Here is a 13971-nt window from a genome sequence, read left to right as displayed (position 1 = left end):
AAAGCCCCCAAGTCTCAATCAAGTATTCGTCCATATCACAGCACACCAAAGCTTCGTTTTTTCTCTTTGTGTGTGTTGAGGGCTGGAGGGTGAGTTAGGGGACATGCAATTTAGACCTATAAAACATTTTTAAAAGGCATCTTTCACCAGACATCTCCACCCCCTTTTTAAATGCAGCTACTGCAGAAATTTAAGGCAGTACTCAGAGAAATACTGATAATAAAGTACTTTTCCAAGGCTCACTTAATATATACACTTCCAACTAACCATTATTCTGGATTCTCTAAAGTCTCATTTCTTTATTAAATCTGATCATCAGAATATGGACACAGATCATTTCATTTAATTCCCCACCAAATGCCTTTACTAAACTGTAAGTACACTGTGTTTTACCAATCTGTTAAAGAAATTATCTTTAACCCCCCACCCAAAAATCCCTTATGCAAGAATTCCCAAAGTATTTTCTCCTTGAATACAGAAACAGGATAATGATTCAGCTACTTTTCATGTGCTTACTTTTTTAATCAAAAAAAAAAAAAATTAATGTTTCTCCCATCCTGTGGCTTGGCTTCTAAGTGAGCCTGCTGATGTTTCTTTTACTTGTCTGAACATAAATCTCAAATGTCTATTGACATCTACTTCTGTGCTATATTTAACTATTAGTTTTACTGGATCTAAAAATAAAATGTATTTTCATGAGTGTCTAATTTTGATAAGCTGCTTCAAAGTTCCTTTGAAGTAGGTGGAGTATAAATTTATACATTTAATGAAGTAATGTGAACTAAGCACATGACTTCAGAGACAGCTTGTCATTATCCACTTTTCCTTCTATTCAACTTCTATCTCAATTTAAGTGTTCTATATATTTCACTGTTGTCAACTCTCTCAACATCAAACTCAATCCTCTAGGACCTGCATTAAAGACTATTTGTTGAGAATTGTACGATTATCACTACAACATTCAGTATTTTAGAAAAAGAAAATAGTGATGAAATACACTATCAGACCATTCAAAGCTTTTAAAAAACTCTATAAATAATCCAATGTATATCAAGAGAGTATATTTAATCTTTAAATCTATAGGATATGACATAACGCGTGATAGACAGTAATAAACCTGTAATACCCAACTGATAACTTAATTCTGCTACAATATTGCCATTAGGAAGTGCCAAGCTTCATTTCAATCCTCATTCTAATCAGAAATACCAATCCCTCACAAAAAATTGGGAATGTTATTCTCCCTGTATTCTCAAAATGTGATCTGGTTTTATACTGGAAAATGTTGGAGAAGAATGAAAGTTTACTCTGGGACTTTTTTTTTTTCCATTTGCCTGATGATTCCCACCACTATGCTTGGGTCAGAAGATCGGGGCTGCATGCACTCTAAGCTTGGGCTCTCTAGATATCCAGTTTTCTCATGTATATGTTTTAATCCTACACATCAATTTGTTGGGGTCTGGCTGGCTCCCTGCTATAGTGTTTTCTAAAGTCTAAAGTGGCTACTGATTCCTGTTAGTTTGTTCCATCAAATTATTCCCTTTGTTAAGACTATTTTAACTTTTCTAGGGCTACTGATACCTGCTGTGTCTGAAAACCAAGCTTCTTCCCCTCAAATGCTATGTTCTAATGTTATTTAATCTCATGTGACAATCCTTTATTTATACAAACTCTCCGTATCTGTCTGACCTCTGACTGAAATGAAGTCCCAGTCTTGACCTGTCCTTTCCTTTGGCTACTAAAGACTTATTTACACAAAGACATTAAACAATAGCCTGGGTTTCAGTCTAATTAATTCCTTCCTTATGTTTCACTCCCTTCAGGAACTTGTAGGCACATCAAATGTATTTTTTAGATATGAAAACAACAACTAATCAAATCAGTTTCTAATGACTTTAATCAAGTTTTGGGAAATTTTTTACCTACACTGAGATATGTGAGTTGCTGCTGGCTGCTTTATTTAGAATAAAGATCTTTAAAGTTGCTAGCTGTCAACTACTGATTAGGCCAAGGAATAGTCACCACGGTTAAGTATTTTACACTCTAAGACTACATGGTCTCTTATCACACTACTCAGCTCTACCCCTGTTGCAAGAAAGCAACCAACCGAGGACCAATTCACACATGAATGGGCAGGGTATGTTCCAAGAGAAGTTACCTACAAAAGCAGGCCAACTCTGAACTTGGGCAATGTTTCTCAATCCTAGAACTGTGCACTTTTTTTTTCTTTTAGATAAACACTGCAATCTCATGTCTCTGGAAAGCATATTCATGTCCTCCTTGATCCACCCTCTTCCACACGCTGAGTGTGACTCATCACCCAAAACTTAACAAAATGTTGTACTTCATGCTGTTATTTTAAGGGAACTCACTTCACAAACTTCAGTGCCTTTCCCAATGTGAGCATAGGTATTACATGAATTCTATCATTACCTTGGAAGAGCCCAAAAAAGAATTTAACTGACCACCCAGGAGAACAATCAAATTTAGGTAAAATCTTGCTCATTTACAGGTTAATTGTTAAACCTTCAAGGGTGTGGCTCCATGATCAACGGAATTAACCCACTATGTAAACCTAAAATAACTAAAACAGTGATCAATCCAATCCATCTTTCCCAACAATGGTCCTTTACTGCCTTGATAGTACTAGTTAGAATCCCTCAAATCTCCAAAATCAGAAAATCAGAAATTGTGGAACAAACACAATCCTGATACTTTAAATTCAAGACAGCAAGCTGACTACAGACATTTTTCTCCTCTTCCTCCTATTAGGAGGACAATAAAGGAATACAATTTTAAACAGGTAAAACAAACCAACAAACAAACAAAACCTCACAATGAAAACAGAATAGGAAGGGGAGTATAATCAGCAAACAAGATGTCACAAATTTACAAAAACTGGAAATATTAAGGGGATTAGTAACTGAGGACATAAAGAGGAAACCACAAGCCACAGTACACACAGAAGATACACCCAGAGGAAAATAATTTGTCCTGCCTAATTCCAGAGTCCCACCACGCAAAATTGAGGTATTAAAGACAGCAAGAGCAACACAATTGAACTAATACCTCATCTATTCTTGCAAAAAGTCAATAACATCTAAAATCGACTATTCAAGAAACAGTATTACAAAAATACTGCTTAGATACATGAACGTAATCAGCAAAGGAACTAAAGTATTAAGAACTAAAACATTTTTCTCTTTGGAGGATCCAGCGTAAGGTGAGAAGGATGAGCTTCAAATAAAATTTCTTTTGTCCTTAAAAAAATTACATGCCTATGTTACTTTGAAAAATATAATAATCATATTTTAGTGCAATCTTGTTTTAACTATACTTGCCACATTGGCCCTCCACAGTATCTCTCCCCTCAAAATTCTTATGTTGAATCCCCAACCACTAATGTGACTGTATTTGAAAATAGAGCCTACACGGTGGTAAAGCAACATGAGATTGTAAGAGTGTAAAGTTACAAGAGATCATAAGACTGACTCAACAGGACTAGTGTCATTAGAAGAGACACCAAAGATCTAGCTCTCTCACATGGCCGTGTGAGGGGGCCACATGACTACTAGGACCTGAGAGCAACCCCCCAGCCCATAGCTAGCGAACTAACCAGACCTCAACCCTATAACAGCAAGGAACTGTATTCAGTCAGCAACCTAAATGAAGTTGGAAGAGAAACCCATGTCTTGAATGAGAGCATCCAGCCTAGATGACACCTTGATTTCTGCCTGGTGAGCCCATCAGCAAAGGCAGCAAACTAGTGCTTGGGCCATGACCCATGGAATTTGTAAAATAAATCTGTGGTCCTTTAAGCCACAAGCTAAATTTGTGGCAATGTGTTACACAGCAACAGAAAACTTACACAGTTAAAAAAGCTGTAAATGATTTTTCTTCATTATATCTTGACTGTATAGATTTTTTTAACTTTCGCAAAATATTTTTGTGAAAGTTATTTTTATAATTCAAAGTCAAAATTAAAATGAAAAAAAATTTCCTAAATAACTTGAAACATAAAAAAAATAGAAATTCAGTGTTTTGCATATAGGAATAAAAAAGTAAGTAAGAGACTTGTTTCACTGATAGTCACTTTAAAGAGATTATTCTCCAACTGTAATACCTGAGAACGAATACTTTACTACAAGGTTTACTTCAACTATATCCAAAATTTGTCACTCCCAAATATACAAGTTCTCCTCTCCTATATAGCAGGATCTTCCAAATTATTTTTTGATTTGAGATAAATATTAGATACAATGAAATATTAGATACAATAAGCATGTACTGAAGTAACATAAAATCAGTTGCACTTGACATAGCAGAATGTGACCAGAAAGTAACAACAGAATTAACAGTAGCAGATTCAACACTAAGAAAACGCAACATTAAAAGCATGTTCTAAAAGAATAATGCGACCAACAGTGACTTTATACTCAGATTTTTATTTTTTTTATTTTTTTACATTTATTCATTTTTGAGAGAGAGAGAGAAACAGCACAAGCAGGGGAGTGGCAGACAGAGAGGGGGACACAGAATCTGAAGCAGGCTCCAGGTTCTGAGCTGTCAGCACAGAGGCCGACGCGGGGCTCGAACTCAAGGACCGCAAATTCTGAGCCACCCAGCCTGACCAACTGAGCCACCCAGCTGCCCGTACCTCAGATTTTTTAAAGTAAATTTCTTTGTAACAAATGTTTGAATGAAAACTATACATAAGCTTGGGTTATTTCCATTGAAGTAGAAATATTCTTGAACAATCAGAACTTTTTAGAGCAAAAGATATGTTACAGATGTTCTGCCAGGAGCCCCAGATCAAGCTTTTAACAAAGGCGCAGCTCCTGATTTTAAACTAATAATGTGCCCGTATAAAAATTTCCAATGTTTTGAGGTGACTGGATGGCTCCATCGGTTAAGCATCCGACTTCAGCTTAGGTCATGATCTCACGGTTTGTGAGTTCAAGCCTCGAGTTGGGCTCTGTGCTGATAGCTCCAAACCTGGAGCCTGCTTCGGATTCTGTGTCTCCCTCTCTCTCTCTCTGTTCCTCCCTCACTTGCTTTCTCTCTGTCAAAAATAAGTATTTTTAAAAACTTTTTAAAAATTTCCAATGTTTCAAGTGCATCTTTGAAATAAATAAACCATATGTAATTGAAACATCACAGCACATAAAATCTAAAATGTTATAAATCTAAAAATCAATGAGCAAAATTAAGAAATAATCTTTTCCTTTAAAATATAACCTTAAAGACTTTTAGGCTTTAAAACCTTTTCTGTGATTATATTTTAGTACAGAAAAATTGGAAAATATTTTTAAAAGCCCAAAGATGACAGAAAATGCAAATTCTCTATAATCCAACAATTCGTTACTCAATCCAAAAATACTCATTAGTGCCAGGCACTATGGATCCAAGAGAAGAGACTGACAACATTTCTGTCCTCATAGAACAGACAGCATGCTTCTGGAGACAGGTAATATTCTAACAAACAGTTTGCAAAGTATAATTAAGTATACAACGAAAGTAATTATTATTTAGTGAAGGGTATGCAAACCTATGCCTTTGTCAGGATCTCAAATCCAGAACCCCTTTGAAAAAAAAAAAAGTGGGGCACTTGGGCGACTCAGTAGGTTGAGCATCTGACTTTTGATTTTGGCTCAGGTCATGATCGTAGGGTCCTGGGATCAAGTCCTGAATCACTCTCTGCACTGAGCATGGAGCCTACTTAAGATTCCCTCTTTCTCTCGCTGTCCTCTCTCTCTCCCTTCTCTCGCCCCATCTGCCCCTCTCCCCAGCTCACGTATGCTCTCTTCTAAAATAAAAAACAGAAAATATAGAAGTATAAAATATTATCGGGAAAAATGATGCCTATTTTCTTAAAATTATAAATGTGAAGTATGCAAACATCTGTCTAGTAAGATCGAACCTACACACTACGCTTTTGGTGAGGCGGTGGGTGGCTTAGTCAGTTGAGAGTCCAACTCAGCAGCTCGCTACTGTTAGCCTGTCAGTGCAGAGCCTGCTCAAGATCCTCTGTCACCCTTTCTCTGCCCCTTTCTCATATGCACTCTATCAAAAATAAGTATTTTTTAAAAAGCCAGAATTTGATATGTATAAGTGCTAACATAATTATCATGACAAACATAAATGTTTACATGCTTTGTAACTAATTATGCTTTCCTATGGGCTAAAGTATTTTCACATAAATAATTAACCTTGTATATTACCAAGGAGAACATTCTATTTCTCAACCATGGCAGGGGTCTAAGATTAATATTATAGTTTTGAACACTCTTATAAAAAGGAAGCCATTTATTTTAGAATCTAACTTACAGTTTAAAACTGTGTTAGTGGGGCGCCTGGGGGGGCAGTCAGTTAAGCATCTGACTTCGGCCCAGGTCATGATCTCAGAGCTCGTGAGTTCAAACCCCGCATCGGGCTCTGTGCTGACAGCTCAGGGCCTGAAGCCTGCTTCAGATTCTGTGGCTCCCTCTCACTCTGCCCCTCCCCTGCTCATGCGCTCTCTCTCTGAAAAATAAATAAATACACTAAAAAAATTTTTTTAATAAATAAAACTGCGTTAGTAACAAAGAAAAACTATAATCAACTCTCCCCCAAAAACTACTACTTAAAAAACTAAATTTAGACAACAAAAATTTATTTGCGTAGTCCCTTAATTCAATACAAAAATTTACATATCCTTTCCAAATTCTTGGGATAAAGTGGATAAAACAATACTCTTGGGGTGCCTGAGTGATTCTTGATTTTAGTTCAGGTCATGATCTCACATTTGTGATATTGAGCCCGGAGTCAGGCTCCATGCACAATGTGGGCTTATTCTCTCTCTCTCTCTCTCTCTCTCTCTCAAAACAACGACAAAAACCTCTTAAAGTGGTATACCAGAGTTGCAGTGAGCCAAGATGTAGCAAGCCAATACAGCCTCTCTCCCCCACTCAGTACAACTAAAAATGCCAGACTAAACACACAAAGGCAACCTGAGGCTACCTGAGGACTGAGAAGTAAAAACAACAGGAAGCTGACCAGAAACTGGAGTAGAATAACCAGTGATGGCAGGGGAAGGGACTGAGGTAAATTTCATATTGCTTTATGTTGTAAATAATTGTATTATCTACAGGCTTCGATCCCCGAGAGTAGGCAGAATCACTGCAGCCAATGCTAAAGGCAGAAACACTAGAAGAAACCCCTCGTGTCCAGCCAGAACACTAGGTAAAAGGCCTCTTCCATGCTGCTGAGCTGAGCATCAGGAGCAATCTTCTTTTCTTCCCCCCTCCCATTTCCCCCTGGGCCCTGCGATGGGTTGGAGAGAAGCAACTGTTGCCAGCACCTAAAACCCCCCAAAGAACAGCAACTTCCAGATAGAGGAACTAGGAAAAGGGGCCTTTATTATCCAAAAAGTATGGTGAGGAATCCCCATTTTTTTCTCTCACCACTTCATCTCTGAAGGCTCAACATGGAGAGAAACCTGGTTTTTTGGCCAGAGAACAGAGAAAAGGATGCCCTGGGATCTAGAGAGAGTATGGGAATTGCACAGAGATCTGAGGAGGATCCTCTAATTCTGTGCAGGAACTTAAAAGTCTTGGGCTCATTCTGGAATTGTGTTTGCGTGAAACAGGCCCAAAACAAACCCAGCAAAGGCTCTGAGAACAAAAATCTGTATAAACCACTAACTCCTAAGTGGCACATGCTTTGAGTACACCTAAACAGCAAAACGCAAAATGCTTGTAAGATGGAACTGACGTTAAAACCACTACAAAAAAGGGAAGACAGAAATTGCATCCTGAACCTAACCAACAAATCAACACTCTTAAGATGATTTTAATAAAGTCCTACAATATAATACTGAAAATGCCCAGTATACAAGCCAAACTTCCTGGACATACAAACACACACACACACGCGCGCACACACACACACACACACACGCACACGCACACACACACCAGGAAAACGCTCAAGTGAAAGGATAATCAACAGATGCCAACCACAGGAAGATGCTGATGTTGGAATTATCAAACTTTAAAGAAATTATAATCATCTCCAATAAGGCAAAGGAGCAAATTCTTGAAATAAATGCAAAAACAGAAGTTTTCATCAAGGAAAGAAAAACTACAAAAAAGAACCAACTGAAAATTTGAAAATTTTAGAACTGAAAACTAATGTCTGGAAGGAAAAGGTAGTATGGTGCTAAATACAAGAGCTACAAAACCTTTATGAGTGACTTCATATATTTTAAGAAGCAAAAAGTCAGAATCATGGAATTTTTACATTTTTTTAAATGTGTATTTTTTTTGAGAGAGCAAGCGTGCACAAAAGTGGGGCAGGGGAAGAGGGGGGGCGGGGGAGGGCAGAGGATCCAAAGAGGGCTCTGTGCTGACAGCAGACAGCCTTATGTGGGGTCGAACTCACAAACCGCGAGATCATGACCTGAGCCAAAGTCAGACACTTAACCAACTGAGCCACCCAGGCGCCCCCACATCAACATTTTATATAACAGTTAAAAAATGTTCAAGAATAAAAATTTAGTAAGGTATTCTAAGAGACATTAAGTTAACATACATACATTATTAACATAGAAATATGGAAACACCTAATATATTACATGACAAATATAAAATATCTGTAATAACTAGTTTTATAAATGTAAGAATTAAATGTAAAGATAAGAAAAACATTCAGAAACATGTGTTATAACAACTGAATATAATTTATTAGGCACACATAATTTTCTTACAATTAAACAAAAGTCCTACCACACATTCCTTTTTCTATTTCATGCATTTTTTTCTTTTACTTTTTTTCAAACCATAATTTAATCAACTAGATGAAAACTTTTTCATGGTAATTCTAGCCCAATTAAAATAAAACAGAATAAAATAGAAAATAATGAAGTACACACTGACTAATCTTGGGTGAAACTTGTGTCCTGTTATATTTACATTGTGACCACTGGCTCATGACACATATTAAATTTCTTCTTTTTTTTTAATTTGACAGCAAGAGAGAGAGAGAGTGCACACGAGCAGGAGAGAGGAGCAGAGGGAGAATATCTTAAGCAGGCTCCATGCTCAGTGTGGAGCCTGACATTGGGCTTGATCCCACGACCCTGGGATCATGACCTGAGCTGACATCACGAGTTGGACACTCAACCAAATGAGCCACCCAGGTGCCCCCACAAATTATATTTCTTATTGTGGGTTGTAAAAATTTTTTGAGACACTGTTCTAGCTAGCTCACAGTCATAAGTAGAAGGTAATACTAAAATTAATTATAAGGAAAGTAAAACATGATTAAATTCTCTCTGGATAATTCTTGCCAAAGGCTGAGTCTAAAGTGCAATCTCTGTTTTATTTTTTTAAAGACAGTTAGCAAATACCTAGAAATGTAAAAGACATAGTGATACAAAACTCAGACTTCTTCCTAGTTGTAATCAGTAAAATGGGAAAAGGGAGTTAACTTTCATATCTTAAATCACACTGTGCCACTAGTGATGTATATATCCTCCTGCAACTGTTATACATACACCCTGCTTATTACCTTCACAGCAATCTTATCACAAGGGTAAATTTATTTGGTCATAATTTGTTCTCTGTTTAGTCTGTCTGTCTGTCTCTATCTACCTACCTACCTGGCTATCCATCTTTCCATTCATCTACCCACTTTGGAAAGCACTGACCTTACATATTGTAAACCTTCAATAAACAGGAACCAATATCAGTATCCTTTATTTCACATCCTCCACAATGTCTAAAATAGTTCCTTGAACATATCAGGTATCCACATATATGCAGATTCAACTTTGATCAAGCAGCTTACTGGGTTCCAACGGTAATCAAGTAACCAAATCAACAAATCAGCAAAAATTTATCAGGCTTCTTCATATTTAAATTCACTCAAATGAAACAGATCTATTTTGCTCAAAGAAGTGGAATATGAAAACCACAGGTAAAGATATACATTTATTTTTCCCCCCTGAACTTCAATCTTTCCAGCCTTGGGCACCTGGGTGGCTCAAGTCTGTTAAGCATCCACTCTTGATTTTGGCTCAGGTCATGATCTCATGGTTTGTTGAGTTTAAGCCCCATGTCAGGCTCTGCGCTGACAGTGTGGAGCCTGCTTCAGATTCTCTGTCTCCCTCTCTCCCTGCCCCTCCCCTGCTTGCTGGCTCTCTCTCTCAAAAATAAACATTAAAAAAAAAAAAATCTTTGCAGCCTTTTATAATTCTATGCCAATATTCATGAAAATAAGAAATTATTTCAAAGCAGAAGAATGCTTCACTCTGAAATAATCCCCAATATCATTTACAATATTGTATAATAATCATTCTTCTATACAATTTTCAAATTGACTTTCAGAGTTAATCATCACCACTCAATATTCTTACTCAGATCAATAAAGTCTTATTATCAAGGTGTTATCAACTAAAAACAAAGAACTGAGAAATACCAAGCCAAATTCAACCAATTAATAGGTCAAAGCCAAACAATGATTTAAATATAATTAAACCAACAGTCACTGACTAGATCTGCAGATATGCACAATATTAAGCCCTTAAGAAACAAACAAAAAACACACACACAAAAAACAAAAACACAACAACAAAAACCTTGAAGAACTTCACCTCAAATATTTAACAATCTACTGACATAGAAGGGGAGGTCAGTGACATACCATTACTATGACATAGCAGATTCTTAGCATTCTGAAATTCACCATGGTCAGCTAATTATCCCTAATGTCTTTAAAATGTAATCACGGGTAATTCTGTGAAGACACTAATTTGAGGTGTGTATATTAAAAAAACTGATGTATGGGAAAACAATTTACTTAACTATTAGTGGCTGAGGATCTTTGTCTCCTCTCAAATTCTCATTTGCATTTAACAGAGTAATAATATACTAAAGTGGTATTTAAAATTTGGGGGACCCATGAGAAACTGAAGATTTTGCCTCATGAAAACAAAACACATGGCATAATTTAGTGCCAGGATAAAAAATGCTACATTCAAACAAATGAAATGTACATGCATTTGCTAACAGAGAAAAGGTTTAGTAAAGAAAACGGAAGTGAAATGCGCTGACTGGAAAAAGAGAGCATTTCTGTTAACAGCTGTGATTCTGCTTCCACACTATTTACATTCATAACACACTCATCAATAAATCTCTCTTTACAAATAGCAATTTTCAAGAAGGATTGGAGAAGAGGGCTATTTCCTAATGGGAATGCATTAGAATATCAATAGAATGCTGTGCTTTCCTACTGGAGAATCAAGAGTACCAAAACAATAAGACACATAGATAAGAATATATAATGCATACCTTCATATATTACTATAATGTTCCCATTTCATAGTGTTGTGTATATACGACGTATATGATAAGCACACTTCTACATTTACTTATAAATATCTTATTCATTTCTAAAATATAGTCTTATAAAAACCCTGAAACCCATAGCTAAGAAGTCTGCACAGTTGAACGCAAAGGTAATATGAAATGTTTTTAAAAGTATAAAGCAATTCAAGCAAAACAGTTGTCTGAAAAGATTAATGCAGTAAAAATTAATCTAATAATATAAAAAAACTTAGTTCTACAGTATGAACTAGACAGAACAGAGAATAGTAAATTAAAAGCCAACTCAAAACTAACTATAACAGGGGCGCCTGGGTGGCGCAGTCGGTTAAGCGTCCGACTTCAGCCAGGTCACGATCTCGCGGTCGGTGAGTTCGAGCCCCGCGTCAGGCTCTGGGCTGATGGCTCAGAGCCTGGAGCCTGTTTCCGATTCTGTGTCTCCCTCTCTCTCTGACCCTCCCCCGTTCATGCTCTGTCTCTCTCTGTCCCAAAAATAAATAAACGTTGAAAAAAAAAAAATTTAAAAAAAAAAAAAAAAAAAAAAAAACTAACTATAACAAACCAAGGGGGGGACATAATGAGGACCTGGACTAAAGTATCAACATTTTATTTTTATTATTTAATACTAAGAATAAAAAGGAAGGATGCAGAACACATTTTTAAAAATAACTCATTGGGGGCGCCTGGGTGGCGCAGTCGGTTAAGCGTCCGACTTCAGCTAGGTCACGATCTCGCGGTCCGTGAGTTCGAGCCCCACGTCAGGCTCTGGGCTGATGGCTCAGAGCCTGGAGCCTGTTTCCGATTCTGTGTCTCCCTCTCTCTCTGCCCCTCCCCCGTTCATGCTCTGTCTCTCCCTGTCCCAAAAATAAATAAACGTTGAAAAAAAAAAAAAACTCATTGGATTTTATGACTGAGAAGCTATAAATGAAAGAGGCACCTAGGAAAATTCCAAGTTCTCAAGTCTGGGTATTTGGGAGTATGATTTTACTACTGACATAAAGAGGAAGTCTAGGTTCAGGCTAGAGCGTCCGGGGAGGACGGAAGACTAGACTGTAGGAAAAGCAAATAAAAGCCATGTTTTGAAAACCTGCATCAGAGCTATTCCATCACTTTGTAAGACAGGAATCTGAAATAGCTAGCAGCTTCGTTCTTGAAACATCTCTTAATCGTACGCAGTTACCTGGGCAAGAGGGTCAGAACCCTGTCATGAGACAGGTGGAAAAGAAAAACCCAGTCACAATATTTTCTCTAACAATGAATAAGATGTGGCAATCAGGGGAAAATGAAACATACCAGATGGGTGATGTCAGTCACAAGACAACATAACACAGAATATTAGTATTCCCATCAGGCCTCAGAAATGTGGCATATTAGAATGTGAAAAGGGGGTCCTGTATCTATGCCAATGGGAAAGTAGACTACGTTGAACACACAGACAAAAATAACGTGAGGCAAAAAGCAACAACAATCACAGCTGATAACACTGTATCTCTGAGTGACCAGAACAAAGATAAGGCATAGAGTCGCAGATTTTTCTTTGGCCAGTGTTTGGTACAGGCTCATTTCCAAATATGTATAGTCTTTCCAGTTCCTAAGGGCAAGAATTAAAATATTCTTTTATATAAAATGAGAAGAAAAAAAGAGAAAGTCTAAAAGAAGTTTGTGGAAGGAATACAAGTTTGGATTCAAGTGATAACAATATAATTTCATGTGCACATGGATACAAAATACCTAAAAAAAATGAGACTGAATCCCAGAAGAGAAAAGCAAAAATACAAGTCATTCCTGAAGAGATAACAGTTAAAGAAATAAAGAATAAATACCAAAGACTAAGTATCAGAGAGAATAAGAACAAGAGCCTACCAGGCCTTCGGGTGAAATGATTCCAGAAACATGAACAACAAATATACAGAATTAAAACAAGGGACAGGCAGTAGCATGATAAAGAAGAAAGACAGTCATAATTACTTTTCATATACTTTGTCAATTATTAAGTACTATCATAAATGCTGTATCACTTTTATCTTCAGAATGACACATTAATATTGTTCTCATTTTATAGCTGGATAAATTTAGGGTAAGTAACCTAACTCAATTCAAATTGGTAGTAAGCTACAGAACCATGTCCCAAACCCAGTTCTTCTGCCTACCCAGATGCTCGGTTTCCAAAAACCAAACAAAAAAGCCCACCAGCTAGCCACCAACTAAACATACACAAGTGAGTCACTGAGTAAAATGTAAATGCTTGTGGAGACATGCCTTTGAATAGCATCGACCTAACTAATAACCAAGAAGACTTTGATCAAAAGACAACAGATTATGAAGCTTATGCATCTACTGACCAAATAACAGCTAAACAAATTTCATTTAAATATGAATTTTAAGCAATTGTCAAATAAGGTTTAACAATCTTCCAACCTTTAACAAGGAAGCTCACTCTCTAAAGGATTTAGTCAGGGGCACCTGGGTGGCTCAGCTGGTTAAGCATCCAACTCTTGATTTTGGTTCAGGTCACAATTTCATGGTTCATGAATTCAAGCCCCTCACCGGGCTCTGCACTGACATCACAGAGCCTCCTTGGAATTCTCTCTCTCCCCCTCTCTCGGCC

The 13971-nt window shown here is 37.1% G+C and overlaps 1 protein-coding gene and 1 pseudogene across 9 annotated transcripts in view; one reads left to right on the top strand and one right to left on the bottom strand.

The window, feature by feature from the left end:
- SCAF8 (SR-related CTD associated factor 8) overlaps window positions 1-13971 on the bottom strand; it is a 219501-nt gene that overhangs the window by 187400 nt on the left and 18130 nt on the right. The window lies entirely within an intron of this gene.
- On the top strand, window positions 12438-12989 carry LOC122490127 (annotated as a pseudogene).

This window comes from Prionailurus bengalensis, chromosome B2 (assembly GCF_016509475.1).
Source record: "Prionailurus bengalensis isolate Pbe53 chromosome B2, Fcat_Pben_1.1_paternal_pri, whole genome shotgun sequence".
Classification (NCBI taxonomy): domain Eukaryota; kingdom Metazoa; phylum Chordata; class Mammalia; order Carnivora; family Felidae; genus Prionailurus; species Prionailurus bengalensis.
This window is presented reverse-complemented; position numbering and strand designations above follow the sequence as displayed.